Genomic DNA, 25,839 nt, shown 5'->3' with positions numbered 1-25,839 from the left:
GACCAGTAATGAGGAGCAGTATCTCATGTGCTTGTTGGCCATGTCTATGCCTTCCTCTGTGATATTTCTGTTCATGTGTCTTGCCCATTTCATGATTGGATTGTTTGTATCTTGAGTGTTGAGTTTAACAAGTTCTTTATAGATCTTGAATACTAGCCTCTTATTTCATATGCCATTGGCAAATATCTCCTTCCATTCTGTAGGTTATCTTTTAGTTTTGTTGACTGTTTCTTTTGCAGTGCAGAAGCTTCTTACCTTGATGAAGTCCAAGTAGTTCATTTTAGCTTTTGATTCCTTTGCCTTCATAGATGTATCTTGCAAGAAGTTTCTGTGGCCAAGTTCAAAAGAGTTTTGCTTGTGTTGTCCAAAGGATTCTGATTGATTGTTTCACTTTTAGATCACATGTCCATTTTGAGTTTATCTTTCCATAACGTGTAAGAGAATGGTCTAGTTTCATTCTTCAGCACGTGGCTCTCCAATTTTTCCAGCACCATTTGTGGAAGAGACTGTCTTTACCAGTCTCTTCCAAAGAAAGACAGTCTTTCTTGCCTTGTCGGATATTAGTGACCCATCGAATACAAGGAACATTTCTGGGTTCTCTATTCTGCTCCCTTGATTTCTTTGTCTACATTTTTGCCAGTATCACCCTGTCTTAATGATCACAGCTTTGTAGTAAAGCTGGAAATCCGGCAGTCCGATGTCCTCCAGCTCTGGTTTTCTTTCAATATTGCCCTGGCTATTCGGTGTGTTTTCTGATTCTACACAAATCTTAAGATTATATGTTCCAAGTCTATGAAGAAAATCCATGGTATTTTGAATGCGATTGCATTGAATATGTACAATGCCATAGGTAGCAAAGTCATTTTTAAAATATTAATTATTACAATTCATGAACGTGGAATATTTTTCCATCTCTTTGTATCTTCCTGCATTTCCTTCAGAATGGTCTGTAGTGTTTAGGGTGTAGAATTTTACTTCATTGCTGAGGTCTATACCTAGGTGCCTTAGGCTTTTAGGTACAATTGCAAATGGGATTGACTCCTTAATTTCTCTTTCTTCGGTCTCATTGTTAGTGTACAAAAATGCTACTGATTTCTGGACATTGATTTTGTATCCTGCCACAGTGCCGAATTGCTGCATGATATCTAGCAATCTTGGGGTGGAGTCTTTTGGGGTTTCTGTGTACAGTACCATGTCATTTGTAAAGAGAGAGAGTTTGACTTCTTCTTTGCCACTTTGTATGCCATATATTTCTGTTTGCTGAGGATTGCTGAGGCTAGGACTTCTAGTACTATGCTGAATAGAGTGGTAAGAGTGGACATCATGGTCCTGTTCCTAATCTTAGGTAGAGCCTCCAAGTGTTTCCCCATTGAGAATGATATTTGCTGTGGGATTTTCATATATGGCTTTTAAGATGCTGAGGAATGTTCCCTAAATCCCTATACCCTGAAGAGTATAGATCAGGAATGATGTACATTGTCAAATGTTTTTCACAAATTATTGACAGGATCATGTCATTCTTGTTTTTTCTCTTGTTGATATGATCTATCACGTTGATAGTTTTACGAGTGTTGATCCAGCCTTGCATACAGGGGATAAATCTCACTTGGTCATGGTGAACAATCTTCATAATGTACTGTTGGATCCTATTAGCTAGTATCTTGCTGAGAATTTTTGTATCTTTCTTCATCAGGGATATTGGTCTAGAATTCTTTTGGGTGGAGTCTTTGTCTAGTTTTGGAATTAAGGTGATGCAAACTTCATAGAACGATTGTGGAAGTATTCCATCTCTTTCTATCTTTCCGAACAGCTTTAGTAGAATAGGTATTGTTTCTTCTTTAAACGTTTGATAGAATTCTCTTGGGATGCTATCCGCCCCTGGACTATTGTGTCTTGGGAGGTTTTTTTATTATTGCCTCAGTAATAATGCCTTCGCTGGTTATTGTTCTGTCCAGGTTTTCTATTGCTTCCTGTTCCATTTTTGTGCTTCTCCATAAATGCATCCAATACTACTAGATTGCCTAATTTATTGGCATATAGCTGCTCATAATATCGTTAAAATAATTTGTTTTCCCTTGGTATTGTTTGTGATCTCTCTTTCATTCATGATTTTATTAATTTGAGTCTTTTCTCCTTTCTTTTTTAATAATGCTAGTTAATGGTTCATGTATTTATTATCTTTCAAAAACAAACTCCTCAGTTTGTTTATCTGTTCTACAAGACTTCTGGTCTCTATTTCATTGAGTTCTACTCAAATCTTTATTATATGTCATCTTCTGCTTTGTATGGGTTTTATTTGCTGTTCTTTCTCCAGTTCCTTTAGGTGCGAGGTTAATTTGTGTACTTAAATTTTTCCAGGTTTTTTTGAGGGATGATTGTATTGCAATGCATTTCCCTCTTAGGACTGCTTTTGCTGTATCCCAAAGATTTGAACAGTTGTATCTTTATTTTCATTAGTTTCCATGAATATTTTTAATTCATCTCTTATTTCCTGATTGTTCCTTTCATCTTTTAGTAGGATGCTCTTTCACCTCCACGTGTTTGAGTTTCATCTAAAATTTTCCTTGTTGTTGAGTTCTAGTTCCAAAGCACTGTGGTCTGAAAATAGTCAGGGGACAATGCAAATCTTTTGATAGCATTTGAAACGTGATTTGTGAGCCAGTATGTGGTCTATTCTGGAGAAAGCTCCATGTGCACTTAGGAAGAATATGTATTCAGTTGCATTTGGATGGAGAGATCTCATTTATATATGTGATCCTTTGTATCATTTAAAGCTCTTTTTTCTTTTGTGATGTTGTGCATAGAAGTTCTATCATTTGCAGAAAAGTGTCGAGTTGAAGTCCCCTACTTATAGCATGTTATTATATAAGTATGATTTTACTTTGGCTATTAATTGATTGAAATATTTGGCACCTCGCACTTTAGGGGCATACATATTCAACATGTTAGGTGTTTGTGTTGGCTATACCCTTTAAGTATGATACAGTGTCCCTCTTCATTGCTTTTCTACAGTCTATTGGATAATCTTTAATTTATCAAATGTTGGGATTGCTACACCAACTTTCATTTGAATGGCAAATTGTTTTCCACCCTTTCATTTTCAGGATGGAGGTGTCCTTAGGTCTCAAATAAATCTTTTGTAGACAGAAAATAGATGGCTACTGCGTTTTCATCCTGTCTGAAAACCTGTGTATTTGATGGGATCTGTTAGCCAATTCATGCTCAGAGTAACTATTGTAACATATGAATTTAGAGTAATTTTAATACCTCTACAGTCCCTGTTTTGTGGCTTATTTCTTTGGGCTTCCTCTTTCTTTGTATGGTCCACCTTAATATTTCTTACAGAGATCATTTGGTGGTCACATATCCTTTCAGTTTCTGCCTATCTTGGAAGCTCTTTATCTCTCCTTCTATTTGAAATAAGAACCTTGCTGGATAGAGTATTTTGGGCTGCATGTTCTTCTCATTTAGGATGCTGAACATATCCTGCCAGCCCTTTCTGGCCAGCCAGGTTTTGTGGAGAGATCTTCTGTTAATACAATATTTCTCCCCATATAATAGGGATCTCTTGTCTCTTGCTACTTTAAGGATTTTCTCTATTTCTTTGGAAATTGGAAGTTTCCCTATTAAAAGTCAAGATGTAGAACGTTTTTTATTTATTTCAGAAGGGGACCTCTCTATCTCCTGAATCTGAATTCCTGATTCCCTCCTCATGTTAGGGAAGTTCTCAGCTATGAATTGTTTAACTATGCTTTCTGGTCCTCTGTCCCTCTCAGCACTCTCTGGAACCTCAGTTATATGTAATTCTTCCCTCTGAGTATACCATTTCTTTCCCTTAATATTTCCTCATGGTCTTTAATTGTTTTTCTCTTTCTAACTTACTTTTATGCTTGCCATTATCTTATCTTCTATGTCACTCACTCTTTCTTCTACCCCATTAACCCTCATCATTAGGACCTCCAGTTTGGTTTGCATCTTATTTAATTGATTTTTAATTTCAGCCTAATTGGATTAAATTCTGCATTCATAATGTCTCTTGAATCCTTTATGCTTTTTTCCAGTGCCACATTTATCATTTTAATTCAGAATTGGCTTTCTGACAATGAATTATAACCCAAATTCTATAAGTCTATGACAGAGTACTGGTTCAGATTCTTTGTTTTATGGTGAGTTCTTTCTTCTAGTCATTTTTCTGAATGAAAAGTGGCTGTTTGGGAGGGCTGAGTCAAGAATATCAACCATAACCTAAGTAAATTTCACCCTAGATAATTCTGACAAGGTCAGAGACCAGAATTTGAAAACAAAGGTGAGAATGAAATAAAAGAAAAGGACCACTAAAATGGAAAACAAATTTTAAAACAAAGTAGTGGAAAGTAAAGGCCAGGAATCCCAGAGAAGAAGAGGGGGAAAAAAGATGAAAGACAAAAAAGCAAAAGAAAGATGAAAATAAAGAAAAAAGAAAACAAATAGAAGAAATCAAAAAGGAGGTGTGACTCGGAGATGGTGGTGGTGATGAAGTAGCATTTCAGGGAGAATATAGCATCCCTGAGGGGTCCGAGAGTTTGATCCTCTTTGTTCAGTGTATATTTCGTTCTGTATGTTAGAAGATACTCAGTCCCAAATTTAGTAATTGAGATATACTTGTATAGGGCCTCAACATTGACCACCAAAACATAAATGGGATGAAAAGAGGGGAGCAGAATGGGCATCAGGAATCTCACAGAATGAACCAGCACAGTATACCCCTTGGTTCTGGGTGCTGCTGGTTATGATTTAGAAGGTTGGGATCCCTGGGTGGCGCAGCGGTTTGGCGCCTGCCTTTGGCCCAGGGTGCGATCCTGGAGACCCGGGATCGAATCCCATGTCAGGCTCCCGGTGCATGGAGCCTGCTTCTCCCTCGGCCTATGTCTCTGCCTCTCTCTCTCTCTCTCTCTCTCTCTCTCTCTCGCTGTGACTATCATAAAAAAAATAAAAAATAAAAAATAAAAAAAATAAAATCTGTCAAAATGTCGGTGTCAGAGGCTTAACCGACTAAAACATACAGGCTCCCCAAGAGCTCAAACGCTTCTCATTACAGAATAGTATTTCTTTGAATGGATTGAATTGAAGGTGGTTTTTATTTATTTTTTTTCATTCGTATAAAGATGGACAGCCTAGTTGTCTCTAGCTTGAGTGTTCCTAAATAATGCTGAATATATTTTGAAAATGAACTTGAATTTCTTTAGGAAATACGGGTCTCTTGGACTAACCATCTGAGTCAGATTTGTTTTAAAAACAAATTTCACATGGATGGAAGATCATGCAGTAGTGGTCCTTGTGTCAGCTGGTCCCCTAAATTTAGCTACATAACTATCAAGCCATCCTGAATACCAGTGAATTCAAGCTGAAATCTCACCAAGAATGGCTAACTCTACAAATAGAAAAATGAAAAATATTTGCCTGGTGGTGTGTGGAGTAGTAAAATGGAATGGATTTATCAGAGGATGTTGGGTGTTGAGGTGGTGGGATATGTGTAAGCCAGCTGCAGAAAAGTGAAAGAGCCCTGAAGTTCAAAAACTGGACCTTTAGAAGTTGGCTCCTCCAGAAACTTCCCTGCCTGAAAGGGATTCATTGGTGAAAGGGTGCAGAACCACAGGAAAGTGAGTGTGGTCTAAATATTCCTGGAGGCCAGAAAGTACCCATGTGCCTGAGTCAGCAGAGTTCCCAAGTATTGGCTCAGGGAAATGGGTTTAAATCAGCAAGCCAGGGAGAATGTTAAGCTTGAGATACCATCAATCTCAATCTCTGCCAGGCCAGGAAACTGGTCTATGTTGGGTCCATAAAGGGGACTGGATTACAGCTTCCACCTTCCTCTGGGACAGGCAGATTGGATGACCATTGACCAGGTTGAATGTTCTCCTTGTGGGGGACCAGCAACCACAGAAAGGAATAAACCTGTACTTCCTACAGGAGTAGGAGGTGGTAGCATGTGTGGCGAAGACTCTTCCTGAGGAAACTTAAACATTGCACATTTCAGCATCCCCCCACATCTGCTAAGGGAGAATTGGAGTCACAGGCAACATTGGAGTCTGCAGATTTGTCGATCACCACTTCCCTCATCTCCCGGGCTGGAGATTGCAGTGTGATCTATTTTCCTTTCACCCCCAAACGAGGTATGAAAGGTTTCAGGGAACCAAATGCTCACAATGCAAACATCTTGCAATGAGCCTGGCCTCCTGACAAGGTGCAGTGCAACACCACGCAGGCAGAGACCCCTGAGAATCTGTGCAGCGGGCCCATCTGGAAGGATCACCTGGAAGAACAGGAGACCATATACATTTCCTGGCCAAACAGAACTGGAGCCACCCACCCTGGGAGGGAAGTAGCATAGCCACTCAAGGTTTTCCTTTTATGATTTGTTTTTCTTTCAAGATAAAATTGTACTCTATTTTGTCATTTAGCCCATCTCCCCTGGTTTCTTGTATTATCAACTTTTTTGAAATCTTTCCTCTTAAACTTTTATATTTTAATGACATATTTTAATATCACTTAGGGACTGGGCACATCATAGGAGCAAATATTTCTCTAAAATTGACATACACGTGGACAAAGGGGACGTGAAAAAATGCTCCCCATCACTTGTAAACATGAAAATACAAATCAAAACAAAAACGAGATACACATTACACTGGTGAAAATGGCTAAATTTAACAATGAATGATGACAATGATGTGGAGAAAGGGGGACCCTCTGAAATTGATAATGGGAATGAGTCATTGAACTGCCATTCTGGAAAACAGGTTGCAGGGCCTTATGGATGATTAAAATAGATTTTCTGATACAAAGTATTTCCTCTCTGTTTTAAAAACATTTTATTTATTTATTTATGAGGGACTCACACACATAGTGACAGAGAGAGAGAGAGAGAGAGAGAGAGAGAGAGGCAGAGACACAGGCAGAGGGAGAAGCAGGCTCCATGCAGGGAGCCCAACATGGGACTCCATCCCGGGACTCCATGATCATGCCCTGTGACAAAGACAGTGCTAAACTGCTGAGCCAATCAGGCTTCCCATGTGTTTCCTCTCAAATACCACCCTTATCTCCCCATATACACCCCTATCCAGACAGCAGAAGTTGGTTGCTGTGCAGCTGCATTCACTTTGAAAGCACTATGATGTCACACATTGCCAAGGTGACGAGAAGTATATACCTCTGCCTCTCTTCCCAACTGCAGCTCTGAGCTGAGCAGTTCCAATTTGATATTCCATGACTTCTCAGCTCTCAACCTAGCATCTTTGACGATGGGCAAACTCAATTGCTGCTACTGTGAATGTATGTTCCTAAACATCTTCTGAATGCTCTTTGCTACCAACTGAATAGATAACTCTTTCTCAAACTATTTTTCTCATTGTTTAAAGTTTCCTCTCCCCAAATTGTCATGCAGAGTTATACCTATGTGGTTTTTTTTTGTTGTTCTAGTCCTCCATTGTTTTTTTTTTTTGATTATTCTACCAAACTAGGTACCTTGAATATTGTGCCTCCATTTTGAAAAAATGTCTTATTTCCTACTATATCCTGCACCCCTCATTTGTCACCACAAAGTCTTCACAGGGAGAAATATGGTCACATATATTTTCAAGTTGTGGTACTGTCCTAAATTATATATTCACGTTATTAATTTCAGAAATAAGTGTGAATCCAGAAAGGTTGATATGGAGGATATTTGTTATTGGTTTTCAATGGTTTATAATATCTTCCTTACTGTGTCTTCCAAAATGGGTTTCAAGTTCTGTATTTGTGGGGACATGTTGTTATCTTCCTCTGAATGGTTGCCCAAAGTAACCTTGTGAATATGAGTGTCTATGTTTCAATTATTGTCCCAAACACACATTTCTTTTTACACTCTGGGCATTTTCCCTATTTACTCATTATAGAGATATCAATTTTATCCTAACTCTCATCTCATTCCTCCCCCCTAAGCTGTCAGCTGGAGAAAATATGATATTTTTGTCATTTTTGCAACAAATAGCCAGTCTTTCTACTTGCATTGAAACATGGATAATTAAGTATTTGCTTTAATGACTGAGAGATAAGCATGTAAGCACTTATTGGGCATATTAAAAAAAAGGTGATGTACACACATGAGAGACAGTACATTTTATAGAAGTGGAGAATGGCATGCATTTGCACCTAGCAATGTCACTTGAAAAGAGAAAGAGAATTCATTAGAGTGATTTTCATATAACACGTCTCTCAGTTCTTCTGACCTGCCCTTTAGAGCTCTTTCCAAAGGTAATGCATGGTTGTTTCTATGACATACCAAGTTCTCAGACACTGTTTTGAGGCATGTATGTGTGCGTGAGGAATAAATAATGCACAATGACATTGTTTAACACGTTTTAACACAAGATTTGATTTTAGTGAATCTACTTTCTTGCATGCCACTATTGATCTCATTTGATGTGCTGATCATGACCCAGGGAGTGGAAGGTTGTACATGACAGTCATGTATATTTTTGATTAAGGGTCCTAAGAGTATTTTGGGGTGAAAACAATAGGTTTTTTTTCTGACACCCTTAATTCTGTCAAAACTAAATTTTCTTAAGGTAAAATATTGTGTTTAGGCAAACCTCTTACATGTTGGAGAGTAATGGTCTAGGAACTCAGACTGCCAGATTTCAATCAATCTCTGGAACTTGTAAAATGTGAGATCTCAGACAGGATATTTAGTTTCTATTTAACTTTCCTGATCATTATCCCTACATTTATTCCTTCAATGTTCAACAAACGTGTATTTGATGTTTTGTTGATTCTCCCTCCTCTTCGGGTAGAGAAAGGCACAGTGTTGAGGGTCATGAATTCCATATTAAGGATCCAGGATATGATTCGAAGCTTGTAGTCCCAGAGCTCATACTCTAATTAGAGAACTAAACTGCAGTGATTAGTCAGGCTTGGGAACATTGGTTACTGTGCAGAGGAGGAGCTTTAGCATCTGAGTCTAATGACCCCATCAAAAAGTGCAGGGTGTGAGACTGGATAAAAAATCAAGACCCATCAATTTGATGTCTTCGAGAGACTCATTTGAGACCTAAGGACACCACAGCCTGAAAATAAAGGGTTGTAGAACCATTTACCATTCAAATGGTCATCAAAAGAAAGCAGGAATGGGCATCTTTATATCAGATCAGTAAAAGTTTATCCCAAAGACTATAGTGAGATGTGAACAGGGACACTATATCAAGTGAGATGTGAACAGGGACACTATATCATACGTAAAGGATCTATCCAACAAGAGGATCTAACAATCAGGAATATTTATGCCCCAAATGTGGGAGCTGCCAAGTATGTCAGTCAATTAATAACCAAAGTTAAGACATACTTAGATAATAATACACTTATACTTGGTAACTTGAATATACTGCTTTCTACAATCAACAGATCTTCTAAGCATAACATCTCCAAGGACACAGCTTAAATATTACACTGGACCAGATGGATTTCGCAGATATTGATAAAGCTTTATATCCAAACGCTAGTGAATACATAGTCTTCTCACGTGTACATGGAACTTTCTCCACAATAGACCACATACTGGGCCACAAATCAGGGCTTAACCTATATCAAAATATTGGGATGGTCCCCTGTATATTTTCAGACCATAATGCTTGAAATTGGAACTAAATCACAAGAAGAAGTTTGGTAGGATTTCAAATACGTAGAGGTTAAGGTCCATCCTGATAAAAGATGAAAGGGTCAACCAGGAAATAAGAAAAGAATTAAAAAGATTCATGAAAACTAAGAAGAATGATGATACAACAATTCAAAATCTTGGGATACAGCAAAAGCAGTCCTGAGGGGGAACTACATCGCAATACAAGCATCCATCCAAAAAATGAAAAGAACTCAAATACAAAAGCTAACCTTGCACCTAAAGGAGCTGGAGAATAAAACTGAAAATAGGACCTACATCCAGCAGAAGAAGAGCGTTAATAAAGTTTCCAGCAGAACTCAATGAATTAGAGACCAGAACTGTGGAACAGATCAACACAACAAGGAGTTGGTTATTTGAAAGAATAAGATAGATAAACCTTTAGCCAGTCATTAAAAAGAAGAGAGAAAAGACTCAAATTAATAAAATCATGAATGAGAAATGAGAGACCACCACCAATACCAAGGAAATACAAACGATTTTAAAAACATATTATGAGCAATTATACGGCAATAAATTAGGATATCTAGAAGAATTGGACACATTTCTGGAAAACCACAAACTACCAAAACTGGAACAGGAAGAAGTAGGAGGCTTGAACAGGCCAATAGCCATGGAGGAAATTGAAGCAGTCATAAAAAACCTCGCAAAGCACAAAAATCCAGGGACAGATGGCTTCCCAGGGGAATTCTATCAAACATTTTAAGAAGAAACCATACCTATTCTACTAAAGCTGTTTTGACAGATAGAAAGAAATAGAATACTTCCAAAATCCCATTCTATATGACCAGCATCACATTAATTCCAAAATCAGACAAAGATCCCACTAAAAGGAGAATTGTATGCCAATATACATGAAGAAGCTGGATGCAAAAATTCTCAACAAGATGCTAGCCAATAGTATCCAACAATACTAAGAAGATTATTCATCATGACCTACTGGAATTGATCCCTGGGGTAAATCATGGTGTCTTTTCCTGTACCTGCAGGCGGCCTCCTGAACTTGTGAAAGCAGTACATATTCTGGAACCAGGTTTTTCCTGTATTTAGTCAGGAGCAACAATCTGAGTTTGGGTTCCCACAGGAATGAGGATCATAGGTGTAGAGAGAAAAACAAAAAAAATGAGTAGGAGACATCACAGACGAATGCAAAACATGAGAGACTCCTATGCTTGGAAAAAATTGGGGGTACTGGAAGGGGAGTTGGTGGTAGGATGGGGTGACTGGGTGATAGGCATTGAGGGGTGCACTTGATGGGATGAGCTCTGGGTGCTATATCATATGTTGGCAAATCAAACTCCAATATAAATATATAGAAAAATGTAACCACTAGAAAAGCAATCTTCCAGGTGTAGACCCATGTTCATCTTTTTTTCAAGCAAGGATGTATGATTTAGATAATGAGTTTGTGTCCATAGAGATTAGAGGAAGTGGAGGGACATGGACTCCAGTGCTCAGTGAGTTCAACCAGTGGATGGAGGCTGATTACAGAGTCAAGGAGCTCTTTGCTGTTCCCTTTTATGGCCCACTGGACAGCAGTTTGAGCATTTCCCTGAAGTGGTCTTAGATTGTTCAGGTCCAAATTCTGTGCTCTCATACTCAAGGTGACAGAAGCACTGATTCCAATTTGTCACTGCAATGTCATCAGCAAAACCTCCCTCATTTCTTGTCCCCATGCTATTTAGCATTAAGAAGCCCCTGTTCTAAAACCCCTGGGCAGGGATTCAGTTCCAGGTTGCAAAGTACGTGCTTACCTTGTCTGGGTGTTGGGCCCCACACTAAACTAGGTACCTACCCAGGCTCTAGCCTGTATCAGGAAGGAAAGAGCGAGCTTCTGAAGAGGGTGATGTGTCCCCTCTCTGATTCATTCATCTGAATACGACCAGCACAGCTGTGTGGGGTCATTGTGTTGTCCATGCCCACAAGAAGCACGTGCTGGAATTTCTCTAGGACGTGACAGTGGACCATCTTTTCTAAGTGTTGCCAGGACCTCACGTTGTGCCTGCCTGATGTATAGGAGGCCAGAGACCAACAGAAATAAACAGTCATATAAGACTAGCAAATTCCACTTCATGAAATCCGAGGTCACAGAGGTCATAGCTTCCAAAATTTTGGATATACCTGAGCTATCCAAGGAGGCAGTTGATAGCCAGATTTGCCTGCATATGTTGAAATTACTTAAAATCATTGAAGTTACACATTCCATCCTTTATCATACAACCACATTTCCAGTGCCCAGTAGAGTATTTGTAAACACAGATTATTTCGATCATCACAGATGGCTCTCCTGGGCAGCAGCTCTGAGTCTGACACAGTGGCTCTCATGGACTCCGTCTAACCTGGTGTGTGGCCATCACCCATCACAGGTGGATCTCAGGTGGATCCATGTCCAAGTGAGAGCTCTCGTGATCTTCTGGAAATGGGGAAATGCCAGGTGTAGGAGGTTTGTTCCCTCAAGGAAGGATGCAACTGTGGTCGATGTCTTTTTGAAGAGCTCTAACTCCAAAAGCCCAGGGAAGGTCTGAGGATCTGGAGGAAAACAGGTGTTGAGAGTGCTCCCAAAGAGGCCTTAGCTGGAGTAGCAGGAATACGGGGTCCCACTCTCTAATCACTTCCTCATGCTGGTGTCCCTAAAGATTGAGTGGTGGAGAATATTTAGAACATAATTACTTGCAGATGAAGAATCCTTAGGTAGGGAACTACAATGAGGCCGGAATCAATGGAGAGGGTCCCTGGGAGCAGGATTAAATATGCTATTTGTAGACTGAGGTTGGGTGGGATGATATCATAAAGATTAATTATAGTTATTCAATTGTATTTATTTAATATTTATTTACTTGTTTATTTATTTATTTATTTTTTAATTTTTTAAATTTATTTATGATAGTCACACAGAGAGAGAGAGAGAGGCAGAGACACAGGCAGAGGGAGAAGCAGGCTCCATGCACCGGGAGCCCGACGTGGGATTTGATCCCGGGTCTCCAGGATCGCGCCCTGGGCCAAAGGCAGGCGCTAAACTGCTGCGCCACCCAGGGATCCCTATTTATTTATTTATTTAACTATGAGAGAGAGAAGTCAGAGGGAGAGGGAAATTCAGACTTCGCACTGACCAGTGAGTCTAACACAGTCCTCCTCTTAAGATTTTGGGATAATGATCTAAGCTGTAGTCAGACAATTAACTTACTGAGCCACGAAGGTGCTCTTCTTTGGCCTATTGTATCATAAATAGGGTTACTTGGGTAAAATGAGAAGAAACATTCTGTCCTGGGATAGGGTTATGCAGTTGGTCATATTCTTCTTCTTTTTATTTAACTATTATTCCTGAAGACAAGTTCCTGCTCCCTTTGTCACTGGGAAGCATTAAAGCCCTACCTTATGTTTGGTTAGAATTTCTTAGGAAAACAGCAGGAGAGGTTTTGTTTCAGGTTATTGCCTTTTGTCTTGGATGGAGCCAGTCTCATGAGATGCACACTGCCATGCAGATCTGAACTTGCACAAAGAGTGCTTCTGTTGGTGCCAAGTGCTGTTAGAGCTGGGGACCCACTCCCTATGCATTTATGTGTCACACCGTAGTAGTGTGGTGCTACCCTCAGTTCTGGCCAGGGTGTAAGGGCACTCTATGGATGGGCATCCTAGAAATAGTCCCTCACAGCACATGCCTCTGGTTCCAGCAGAAGTGAGGTGGGAGGTATGGCCAGAATCGCAGTTCCCCCCTCCCCTCCTTGCACAATCCTCAGTCCTGGGACAAGAACAAAATCTGTACTTGCCTGCCTGTGAGAGAGGCTGGAGTGCAGCCACCCTAGGACTTTGCTGGGTGCACAGAATCTAGAGGACTGTGTGAAAGCCGCTGGGCTGCTGGCACACACTTGTGCTAAAGGTCCAGCAGAGTGAGACACAGGCTCTAGGCAGGGTGGCCAGTGATTCTGTTCCTGTCTGATTTCACTACTGTAACTACAGAGTGCTGAGCCTGCTCCCCATACCAGGGTCTTGGCCCAGCCTCAGACTTTCCCTCATGCCTGCCTGGAGCCCATGGCCCATTCCTTCCAGAATCAGGGCAAATTCTGGCTCAAGCTAGTATGGATGTGGCCTCACCTACTTTAGAAAACCCATTGTCCAAGATTTAGACTAAAGGATATTGCAGAAGATATTTTACCTCTAGTATCACATTCATTTCCTCTATGGGCTACGATATGTATGAGCTGTTCTAAAGATTCAGTGTGTTCCAGATTCTGTGTGAACACAGATGCAGTGTGTTCTCTCAAGGTTTGTGTCACTCTTTAATTTTTCCCACTCAATTCCACTCCTTTCCCTCATAATTCCTTTCACTATTTCTTATATGTCAGGAGGGTATTTGATGGTATGAGCATTGGATACTATACTATACGTTGGCAAATTGAATTTACACAACACTAAATAAATAAACATTTAAAAATATATAAAAAGGTTAAGTTTGTGTCAAATACCTAAGAGCACCCAAAGCACAAAGCAGTCAATATAGCCCAGTGGATGTCACCCTCATGGACACACCCAACCCCTGTGCATAGGCCCGCAGGCCAATTGCAACTACTCCAGAGTTGCCTGGCTTGGCTCTTTGATCAACTGATTAAGGAGGGTCGCATAAAAAGCTGATCATTCCCTGAGCATTCCCATGCCATAGAATATAATTTCTGTTGTAAGTGAATGAGGAGCGAAATGAGCAATTAATGTTTAGGAGAAGGAAGATGTAGTGAAGCAGGAGTGAGCAGAAAGAGGGAGCAAAACGTGGGAAGAGAAATTCATAGAAAATTTGGTGGCTTCTTTGAAGAATGGGATGACAGGCCTTGTTTCCAGGTTCAGGATATGGAACCTGAGACCAGGGAAAACACTCGAGGCCATTCCCATTATAGAGTTGAAAGGGTGCTGTTGCTAGGGGTGTTTAGGTAAGAAGACTAGAGCAGAAGGCAAAATTGAGTTCCGGGGTCGAAGACATAGATCCTATGAGCTGTGATTCATCCTCTTGTCTGCTTAACTGTACCCTATTCTTTCCTCAGGCCACCCATCACCATTCCTATGCTGATCCACAAGGAAGATTATTTTCGTGACTTTGAAGACTCATAACCTTAAATCAACATCATATGTAATTTATTCCTCTCATGGTTTTTAAACTAATTTTTTGTATGTAGTTTGTATGCAGTTTTTACTACATTTTGAGAGGGAGAGTCTCTGTGGGGGGAGGCACAGAAGGTGAGAGAGAATCCCACGAAGATTGCATGCAAATCCTGCTATGAAGCTTAGACCAACACTCTGAGTTCAGGACCTGAGTCAACCCCTTGAATAAGACACTGAACCTACTGAATCACCAGGCACCACCATCCTCTCTCTTAATGATATGCTCCTATTGATGATCCTAATCTTGCAGCGTTTGCTCTCATCCAGGCACTTGACAACTTGGGATCTTTAAATGTATAATCTCTCTCTTTTTCCCTGCCCAACAACTTCCCTAGTATTTCCTGGTAGGTGGTCCCAAGTCTACTTGAAAAATTGAAAGTATAGATCATAGCCAGATAGTTCATTCAGAGAGATTTCTGACCCACAGCCAATCCTTGAGCCCATTATCTTGTAGGCAGTCAAGGGAAAAGGCCTTGGCTATAAAGATTGTATGATGTTTGGAGGTTGTATCCAGCATCTGGTGCATGGTTTACATCATAACCATTGGAGCAACTGTCTCAGCCTTTTATCCCAGAACCCATATACCACTCTCGCCACAGGCTCAGGATTCTTCACCATAACACCTGTCCCACCTAGACCTATGTATGTTATATTTTCTAACACTTGTTTCTAACACTTGTCCCAATTTCCTACCTAGGACCCAGCAATCAGAAAGAATCACCATTCACAATCACATAGGGTGCCTCACTTCTGGACAGCTCACCATAGCCTCTTCATACAATAGCTTCTCATCAAGGCATAATTGAAGCCTTTGTCTAGAATGGGTTTGCAACCTTCCTTCTGATGCTGGGGCTCTGCTCAACCAAAATAATAGCGGCTGATTTCCTTGCTCTAACAAGAACTGAGTCAATATTCTTTGTTATTTTTATTTGGTTGGCCATTGATCATTGTACAGGCAATCACACGGTGTCCACAGGACATCTTCAGAGCCTCCTGTTGTTTGAGCAAGGGTAGTGCTCATAGAGGCCCCCTGTGCCCTGCTCCTGGCAGCTATTGAGTCCATAGGAGGGGCCCTCCCATGAAGAGAGAGCCCGTGATCTGAAATGTGTTCTCTGAGGCAGTTCTAAGGTAGTTTGTACTCAGTATGGCACCTGAATCTTGTTTTGGTTCCCACTTCTTTGGATTCTAATGGAATCAGACTATTCCTTTAGGTCCCCTTATGCTGTCTTTTTCAGTTACCATTTTGTGCTTTGCTGTGCTGTGTAAAACTGGTGTGTGTCATAAGAAGACGTATCTGAGCATAGAAGCAGGAATAGTGCCCTGTGAGTCTTCACTGATCCATCTTCACAGAGCAGTGAGTGTGAAGATCTCACAGGACTAGAGTCCACCCTGAAGAAGAACTTTGCTGAGGGTCAGCAATCCCATCGGTTGAGTTTCTCCAACTGTCTCAGTTTTGTGTCCTGAGAATATTCACTCTGAGGTTGTGACTGCTGGTGTGGACAGATCATTGGCTGTTTTTTTTCTGCGGTGTCCAGTTGTCATTCTTGGGTACTCATGGCATGAGGTACACAAATGTGATATTTCCATCAAATGTCACCAGCTGTATTGGGATAGTATAAACCTGAACCTTCTCTACCTGAAATCATGTCTATTTCTCCTATGTCTGGTTCTCACAAGACATGGTCAAGTTTTCAACTGTATACTGTTTCAATTCTTGATCCGATATTAATTCTTGATCCGCACCAGCTCACCAATGATGTTTTGGGTCTTCAAGGCCAACTCTGTATTAATGGAACTGAACAAATTCATTCTCTAGGGAATCTCTTAGAAAAGAAGGAAGATGAATGGGCAGTATTGTTGGCTGATACACTGAGGCCTCACAAAGGAATTTGGCCTCAAATTTATTTCATTAACCATTTGGCAAAAGCTAAAGAACAATTTGACAATGCTAGGCAAGAATAAACTAGTAATGTTTAGTAAATGTTCCCACACGCCTTCCTCTAGCTGTTTGTCTCCACTTCTATTCTTATTGCCCTTTGTCTCTTTCTCCTTCACCTCCTTCCCACTCCTCCCTTCTCCAGATACCACATTTTCTATGACAATTCACCTGAAGCACCAAAGTGCTACTTGCCTCTAAAAATCGACCCCTCCCATAGCCAGGTGTGAGGAAACAGCATACAGTTAAAAAGTTGAATCTGAGCTTAATGAAGAGATGCACTTGAAATTTTTTCTAACCCTCTCAAAAAGCAAAGGCATATTCCTATGCAATTTAGAATTCTTTTAGTTGCAGGAATGACCTGCTGCTATCTGTCCATTACCTGCTTATACAAACTCATGGTTAGGACATTCAGATGATGTATTTTGAATGGAAAAGCTGTTTGGACTGATCTGGAAAGTTACCTACAAGATCCTCTTTTCTACAGTAAATTAACAGTCAATGAGATATACAGAGAATGGGGGGAGTGCCAGGCCTTTGATTTTTCCTTGGGTCATGATCTCAGGCTCCTGAGATCAAGTCCCTCCTCAGGCTCCATGCTGAGCAATCCTACTAAGACATTCCCTTCATCCTCATCTAACCATACCCTCATCCAGACATACACTCTTTCCCTCTTTCAAGAGGAAAATAATAAAACAAGAATGAAATAATAATGGACCTTTCAAGCCATTCAAAATACCTCAATGAATGCTATGTGTATTCATCAAAATGAAAGAGGTTAGTCTGAGAAAGCAATATGGTTCATGATTCAAAGTAATGGCATGCAAAAAAAGAAAGATGTAGAATGTGAAATGTAATCATGTATTTGCTCGCAATCTTCACAATAAGTAATATAGAGTTCAAAAGATATTAAAATTTTGCTGGAACACAGTTCATTATTTAAGATATAACCTATTTAAAGAGAGGAAAATATTTTCAGCTATCCATTTAAGTAGGAAACACTTTCAGAATCCTGTGAGTTCCTTGGTGCAAGTACACACTAGCAAGAATGTTAATCCAGTCCATTCCCTTTGGTAATACTGGTTCTTTCACTGTAAATTATGGGCTGAAATACCCATAAATCTAGGAATTTTAGCACCCAGACTAGAAGGCACTAGTTTAGTACATGCAGAGATGGTAACATCTTAAAACACTTAGGTATTACCCAAATTTTTCACCAACAAGGTAAGGCAAATGTTTCTCAAATATTCCTAGCAGCCATGTCCTACTAATCAACTGGACATGTTTCTGAAGGAATAGAGACATGTGTAAATCTGCCCTGACACATCACTAAATGGGACCTTATGAGGTCAATGTAAAAAGAGCAATGAAACTCTAGGAGGTTCAAACTTAAATAACTTTTAAAAAATTCAGAATTGGACATAATAATAAAGGTATTCAAACAGACGCCTTTTTCCAGGAAAATAGTATATTTTTGTCCTTTAAAATCCAAGTTGAGTATGTCATAAAGTAGCATTTATTATTTATTTTTTTGTTGGAGTTCAATTTGCCAACATATATCACAACACCCAGTACTCATCCTGCCAAGTGCTCCCCTCAGTGCCCATAATCCAGTCACCCCAATCCTTCACCCAACTCCTTTCCCCTACCCCTTGTTCACTTCCCAGAATTAGGTATCTCTCATGTTTTGTCAGGAGGGAGAGAGAATCCTAAGCAGGCTCCAGACACAGCAAGTGTCTGTCATGTGGGTTCATCTCAAGAATCTTAGGTCATGATCTGTGGCAAAAATCAAGAGTCACAATCTTAACCAACTGAGACATAGAGGCTCTCCAAGGCTTAATCACTTTTTATTACAGAATAACAATTCCTTGTACGGATTGATTTGAAGATTCATTTTCATTCACTTAAAGAGTGACAGCTTTGTAGTTTCTAGTTTGGATGATACTAAATAAAGCTGAATTTATTTGCAAAAGAACCTTGAATTTCTTGAAAAGAGACAGGTTTCATGGACTAACCATCTGAATTAGTTTGGATTAAGACCTCAAAAATTATTTTCAAAAGAATGATAGATGGTGGAGCAGAGGTCCTCATGTCAGCTACTCCCCTAAACTTAGCTACATAACTATCAAGCCATCCTGAACACTAGTGAATTCAAGCTGAAATCTAAGGAAGTATGGCCGACACTAAAAATAGGAAAGTGAAAAATTTTTGCCCAGGAGATATGGAAAAGCAAAATGGAAGGGATTAATCAGAGGATAATGGGTGGGGTGAGAGGTAGCTTGTGTGAGTCAGTTGCTTGAAAGTGAAAGAGCCCTGAAGTTCAAAATCTGGACCTTTAGATGTGCTCTTCCAGAGACTTCCCTGTCCTGCCATAGGTGAAAGGGCACAGAATCACAGGTAAGTGAGTGGGTCTCAATATTCCTGGAGTCCAGAGAGTACCCAAACACCTGAACCAGCAGAGTCCCATGTATTGGTTCAGGGAAATGGGCTAGATCATCAAACCTGGGAGAATGTTCAGCTTGAGGTGCCATCATCCATGGATTCAGGCTTGGCCAGGAGACCATGTTCCATGTTGAGTCCATACAAGGGACTGGAACACATCCTCTCCTTTCCTCTGGGAGGCATATTATGTGACCAATGGACAGGTTGAACGTTCTCCTTCTTGGGGACCAGCCACCACAGAATGGGACAATCTTCCCTCTCATCCAGGAAAAGGGGATGACAGCAAGAGCAGCAAAGATGCTCCCTGAGGAAACCTAAGCAAATTGCACATTTCGGTGTTCCCCCACATCTGCTAGGGGAGAATTGGAGGAGGCAGGCACCACTGGAGTCTGTAGATTTGTCAATCACCACTTCATTCATCTCCTGGGCTGGAGATCGAAGCGTTGTCTTTTTCCCTCTCACCCTGAAAAGGGGTATGAAAGGTTTCAGGAAATAAAATGCTCACAGAGCAATCAGCTTATATTGATTCTCTGACAAGGTCGGTGCAACACCACCCAGGCACAGACATCTGAGAATCTGTACAGCAGGCCTTTCCTAGGAGGATCACGTGGAAGAACGGGTGACCAGCACATTTCCTGATGAAACAGAACTGGAACTTCCAGCACTGGAGGAACATAGCAAAGCAACTCATCGTTTTCCTTTTAGGATGTTTTTCTTTCAAGATAAAATTGTCCTCTTTTTTTTTGTTTATTCATATCTAACCTAGTTTCTTGTTTTATCACCTCTTCTTTTTGAAATCTATATTTTTAACTACTATAATTTAAAGTCATATTAACATGAATTAGTTCCTATAATCTTATCTTTTGTGTTTACTGCAGAATATGCACTGATGTCTCTCTGAAGTTCAGCTTTCAATCTTTGAGATTTGTTTCTGAAAGTCATTATACTGCTGCATATCTCAGTTTTTAAAAATATTTTTGAGGGATTTCTGTATTATTGGTCATAGTGACTGCATCATTTTACATTCTCTCTTGGATATTTTAAGTATACAGTAATTACATGTCCTATTTAAAGCCCCAGTGAATCAGATCTTCTGAATCAGGTGGCTCTTCTAGGCAAACAATGAAGAATGGGATCAAAGTTTTGAACTGTGAAAAGATTATCAGTCATTCCTCATGGTCTTCTGAAAGTAAGATATTAACATTTCATTCTATTTCATTACATTTCGAAGGGTCTAAGTTCAAGAGCCTCCAAAAATAATACATAGCAAGGGGTGAAAATCTGTGTGCTTCCTCAAGTGAGTCAGAACATTCATCTGTTGAGAAAACAAAGGATCATATAAATGGCCCATTTGAAGTTACCATGGAAATTCCATCATGGATTTAAATATAACTATGCTAATGACACCTGGTTGACTCAGTTATGTAAGTGTCCAACTGTGATTTTGCCCTAGATCATATTCTCGTGCTCATGAGATGTAGCTTTGGAAGTCGCTCTGTGCTGCATATGGAATCTGTTAAGAATCCCTTCATCTTTTCCTCTTCCCTCCAGTGCTCACCCTATCTCTATCACACTGTTGCTCAAAAAAAAAAAAAAAAGAGAATCATTATTCTAGTTTGTTCATTGTCCCATTCTTAACAGAAAAGTACTAAGCCACATTCTTTTGGTTTTACATGACAATAAATCCGATATTCTGGTAAGAGGTTACTCTATAACCAGAATAGTCAACAGGCATTTTCAAAACATGTTCAGTTTTCTTTACTTAGGATATATTAATTAATTAATTTACTGGACAGAAAGACGAAAGTATGGGAATAGACAGAGAATATGAGTCAGGACACGTTAAGAAGGAGAATTTGGCTACCCAGAAGGGAGGAACACAACATTCAGCTGAATCCTTAACATGGGATCATGTACTGTCCCCTGGGAGGAGAATTAATTGATTGTTTCCACTAGCACCCTACAACTCAAATGTGATTGTCATTAATGGTACTTATTTGAATCTAATATTTGGACATTAATCTAGTGTAAAACATTAGCAAATATAAGTCTTTTATTGTTTTTAATCAATAGATGGTATTACATAGAATAAATCTGATCTTTACTACTATGAATGACTTTAGGAAGCCAGGTGGAACATAGTGTTTGAGATAATGCACCAAAGAAAGTGAAAGGACACCGGAGGAAGTTGTTTGTCCCAAAGAATGTGTCTCTCCAGTCAACTCAGGATGTTGACTACAACATTTCTCAACCAAGCAAGAGAAACACTTGTTGAGGGAAAATACGCCATCACACACTTTATAATCAGCTTCAGTGTTGCCAAAGGTAAGCATCCTCTCAAATAAGGTAATGCTTGGCAAGAGACGACTCAGCACTCTTCCCTCCAGGAAGATTATGTATTTCATCTCATATGGAAAGTGTCTGATTTTCATCAGAATTTCTGTGGCTAACAACCAAGAATGAGACATTGGATCATTGGTCCAAGATACTCAAGCTCACGTTGACAATATTTATTTGATCTTCTTCTATGAAATTCTAGATGAACACTCCCATTCAGAAGGGATCATAGGGTGCTTCTAGCAGGACGCATTGTATTCATGAGCACATTGGTCATCGTGCACAGGAATAACTCTGGTAGTGGTGCCTGAGTCAGTCAGTTAAGAGTCTTCCTTTGATTCAAATCAGGCTGTCTGGGATCTGAAATCAGCCTAGTGTGGGTCTCCTATATCAGTAACATGTTTGTCTTGATCTGTCCAGCTATCCCTCTCCCTTCTCCTGCTCACTTTTTCTCTTAGATACATAAGGAAGAATTTTACTAAACTAAAAGAACAATTCTCAGATAGTGGTTCACTATGGATAGAAGCCTACTGAACATGATGGCTTTGGTTATGAAGCTTGCAATGAACTGCCACTATTGGGCAACTAATGATGTTAGGGCTGTAAAATATGCTGTTATGGGATTTTTTATTTTTTTGAGAATGATGAGAGAGGCCATCGTGCAGTGTCATTGGGTCATATGTCCTGGAGAAGTCTCTTATTCTTTCTCCTTCTCTGTTTCTCTGGATTTCAGTGTCTATATCTGTGTCTCATTCTCTCAATTAAGTGTCTCTGTCACACATGCACCCTCATACACAACTCTATTGCACTGCACAGTGTTAAACAAGTCACTCAAGCCTAAGCTTCATGCACTCACAACCACACCAAATAATGAATATAGTAGCTTCCAAGAATTTTAGAATCATAGACATATTTTCTGACCTGGAAAAGCTTCCTATCTCATACACTCCCAAGCTCCAGGAATATGGAACATGGTGGCTGTCCTGAGAACAGCAATGTTGGCCCACGTGCCTTATTATTTAGAGGTTTCATCATCAAGAGACTGATTCCAGAATACAAACTACTTTTGTTGCTTTCTGAGATGATCTGCACTTACAAAAAAGGGAATACCATGAGGAACAGGAATGTGTGTACTTTATCATTGGTTCTCCTGGTGAGTCTTCAACAGCACATGAGCAACAGTAGTAAGGCAAAAGACCTCCAAAGGAAGCACAGGTTTTACCCATGAGAAAGAATGAGATATTCCTGGTGGATAGATCTCTCCAGTTCACTGAGGGATCAAGATTAAATTCTTAACTCAAGAAGGAAAAACTATATGAAAAACAAGTCCCCTTCTACACTGTTTATAACTACCTCATGTAAATGGTCCTTACAACTAAAGAAATACACTATTCCTTGTCATATCTGAATTCACTCCAAAGAAGAAAAAAGCCCCATTTCTACTTCAGGAGAACAGGCAAGCATTCCATAGAAGAAACTGGAGATTCCTTCTTTGACTTCATGTGGAAAAATTCCTGCACCACACACTTAGTGATATTTAGAAGGACACAGAATAACTGTCAATGCATTGGCTGTGGTGATCAAGAATTACTGAGAGATCACTGTTTTTATATGGATACGGGGCAAGACTGTATTGTAGTTAGTGATTAATAAGCATCATATGAGGGTCTGAGGGCCATTCTTCTTGGTGGATGAGGAAAAGCCTTCAGCTCAGGGCAAGGTCACAGTGTCCTGGAATCCATCCCCTATTTGGGGCTTTGCTCAGCTTGAAATGTGCTTCTCCCTTTCCCTCTGCCCTTCTCTTTTCTTATGCTCTGTCAGATAAATAATTAAAATTTTCAAAAAAGTCAGTGGCAACCTCAAATAGCCTGACATACTCAATGCACAAAGAGAACCGATCTGCACATCGATTCCAGTGATGAATTCCCATGGCTCATGTAGCTTGTTGTGAAATGCAACTAAAAGCTCCTATCTTCTGAACATCTGAATAACCATTTCTGTCTCTGTAGATCCACATACTCTCTTGACTTTTGTAACTTTTTTCACTTGATTATGCCCATAATCTTATTATGTTTGATTAAGTTCTATCAATTATTCTATTTTTTTCTATTTACTCTAGTGGTCTCTTGCATTTATTCACTAATCAGGTTTTATTTAAAGATTTTTTCACTTATTTATATGAGAGAGAGAAAGAGGGAGAGAGAGAGAGAAAGAGACAGAGAGAGGCAGAGACACAGGCAGAGCATAAGTAGGTTCCATGCTGGGAGCCCAACACAGGACTCAATCCTGGGACTTGGGCCAAAGGCAGGCACTAAACAACTGAGCCCCCCAAGGGTCCCCTAATCAGTTTTTTTAAAATAGATTTTATTTATTTATTCATGAGAGCCACACAGATAGATGTTGAGATGTGGGCAAGGTGAAGCAGGCAAAATGTGGGAAGCCTGATGTGGGACTTGATAGCAGGCCCATGAGACCATGACCTGAGCTAAAGGCAGATGATCGACCCCTGAGCCATCCAAGTGTACCACCATTCAGATACGAAGAAAATATTCCTCCAGATTTAAATACTGGAAGTATACCATTTACCAACAGCAATAACAATGAAATAGAATAGGAAGGCCAGGCTCCCCATTATCCATTAAAGAAGTTACAGAGATAAAAAATACAGCATGGGAATATGATAAATGGAATTGTAATAGTGCTCCATGGAGACACATATATCTACACTCATGGTGAGCACAGTATTAACCTATAAAAGTATCGAATCCCTATTTGGTGCACCTGAAACTAATGTATCCCTGTGTGCCATCTTGACTTCAATTAAAAAACAGTAATAATGTGAGCACCAGGCTGGTTGCTTTGGTTGGGTGTCTACTTTGGGTTCATATCATGAACCCAGGGTCCTTTGATACATAATATTATGCGTTTGTCAAAACACACACGAATTCATAACACAGAGTAGCCCTTATTATATGCGGTCAACTTCATTGATAATAATGTTTCCACACTGGTTTGTTCTTTGTGCTAAAATTTGCACACTAGAGGAGGCATGTATGATCATGGGAAATGTGTACCAAGGAATAGGGTGATGAGGAAATTTAAATTATAAGCTGCATTATGACATCACTTTAACCCTAATCTCAGTATTAAGTTCTGTTTTTAAAAACATAATCTGGGATCCCTGGGTGGCGCAGCGGTTTAGCGCCTGCCTTTGGCCCAGGGCACGATCCTGGAGACCCGGGATCGAATCCCACGTCAGGCTCCCGGTGCATGGAGCCTGCTTCTCCCTCTGCCTATGTCTCTGCCCCTCTCTCTCTCTCTCTCTGTGTGACTATCATAAATAAATGAAAAAAATAAAAAATAAAAAAAAATAAAAACATAATCAGAGATTTTCTGTTGTTAATATCTACACAGACTAGTGTACAAATATTATCTTCACAACACCTGTCTTTTAATCTGACCAATTTTGAGTGGTAAAAGCAGTTTTACCCTTTTGGCTATAAACTAATGACTGGCCATTTAAATTACAAATTTCACATATGAAACATAAATAATATGGCTTTCATTTTCGTCTTCATTAAGGTAGAAGAAAAATGATTCTTCTTTCTTCTTCTTCATTATTATTATGATTATTATTATTTATTTTTATTCTTATTTTTATTCATATTCTTCTTTTAAAGAAAGCAAAAGAGAAAGTGTAAGGAGGAGAGAAGTAGAGGAAAAGGGAAATAGAATATTAAGAAGGCTTCACCTGCAGCATATAGCCCAAACTAGGATAATCTGATGACCTGAGATCATGACCGGAGATTAATCCGGATACCAGACATATACCTGAATAAACTAACTTGATGTTCCTGGAATACCTTTTCTTGAATCAACTTAAGGAATGAATATCCTAGTTACTCTCAATTGTCTCATTTACGGGTTGAATTTTGGTTTTTCCCCAAGCATGAAATATCATGGTCCAGGTTTGTTTCCACAGAGACCCAATCATTTGTTGCCTTAGCATTTTGGTTGTAAACATGGGAAACTCATTACTGTAGAAAGAGCTCTGGTCATCTTCCTGTCAGAAGACCAAATGCAAATTTTAAAACTTGACACGCACTATCCAGGTTGAAAATTCACCGGATTAGGCACAGAAATATGATGAAGAAACAAAGTCGACAGTGGACATGAAAACAGATCAGGAGATATTGTACTATCACAAGAGGAATAGGAAAACAAAAGATGAATAAAAATTGATAGAACTTGAACCTGCATACATAGGGTACATTAAAAGTTCTAAGTT

The 25,839-nt window shown here is 39.7% G+C and overlaps 1 long non-coding RNA gene across 13 annotated transcripts in view; it reads left to right on the top strand.

Annotated features, from left to right (window-relative positions):
- The first annotated feature begins 7,154 nt into the window (after window positions 1-7,154).
- The window catches only part of LOC140611780 (uncharacterized), a 56,766-nt gene continuing 38,081 nt past the window's right edge, over window positions 7,155-25,839 (top strand). For 5 of the 13 annotated variants that reach the window (XR_012013000.1, XR_012012996.1, XR_012012997.1 and 2 more), the window contains exons 1-2: window positions 7,155-7,311; window positions 21,338-21,539. This is a non-coding gene — a long non-coding RNA (uncharacterized lncRNA). Of the gene's footprint in view, window positions 7,312-9,417; window positions 10,646-14,718; window positions 14,912-20,388; window positions 20,404-20,445; window positions 20,639-21,337; window positions 21,540-25,839 lie in introns of those variants that run through there. The other 8 variants (XR_012012993.1, XR_012012992.1, XR_012012990.1 and 5 more) reach the window with 8 other exon arrangements.

The sequence above is a fragment of the Canis lupus genome, chromosome 20 (genome assembly GCF_048164855.1).
Source record: "Canis lupus baileyi chromosome 20, mCanLup2.hap1, whole genome shotgun sequence".
Taxonomy (NCBI): Eukaryota; Metazoa; Chordata; class Mammalia; order Carnivora; family Canidae; genus Canis; species Canis lupus.
The sequence above is the reverse complement of the archived record's forward strand: the minus strand, read 5'-3'. Positions and strand labels throughout refer to the sequence as shown.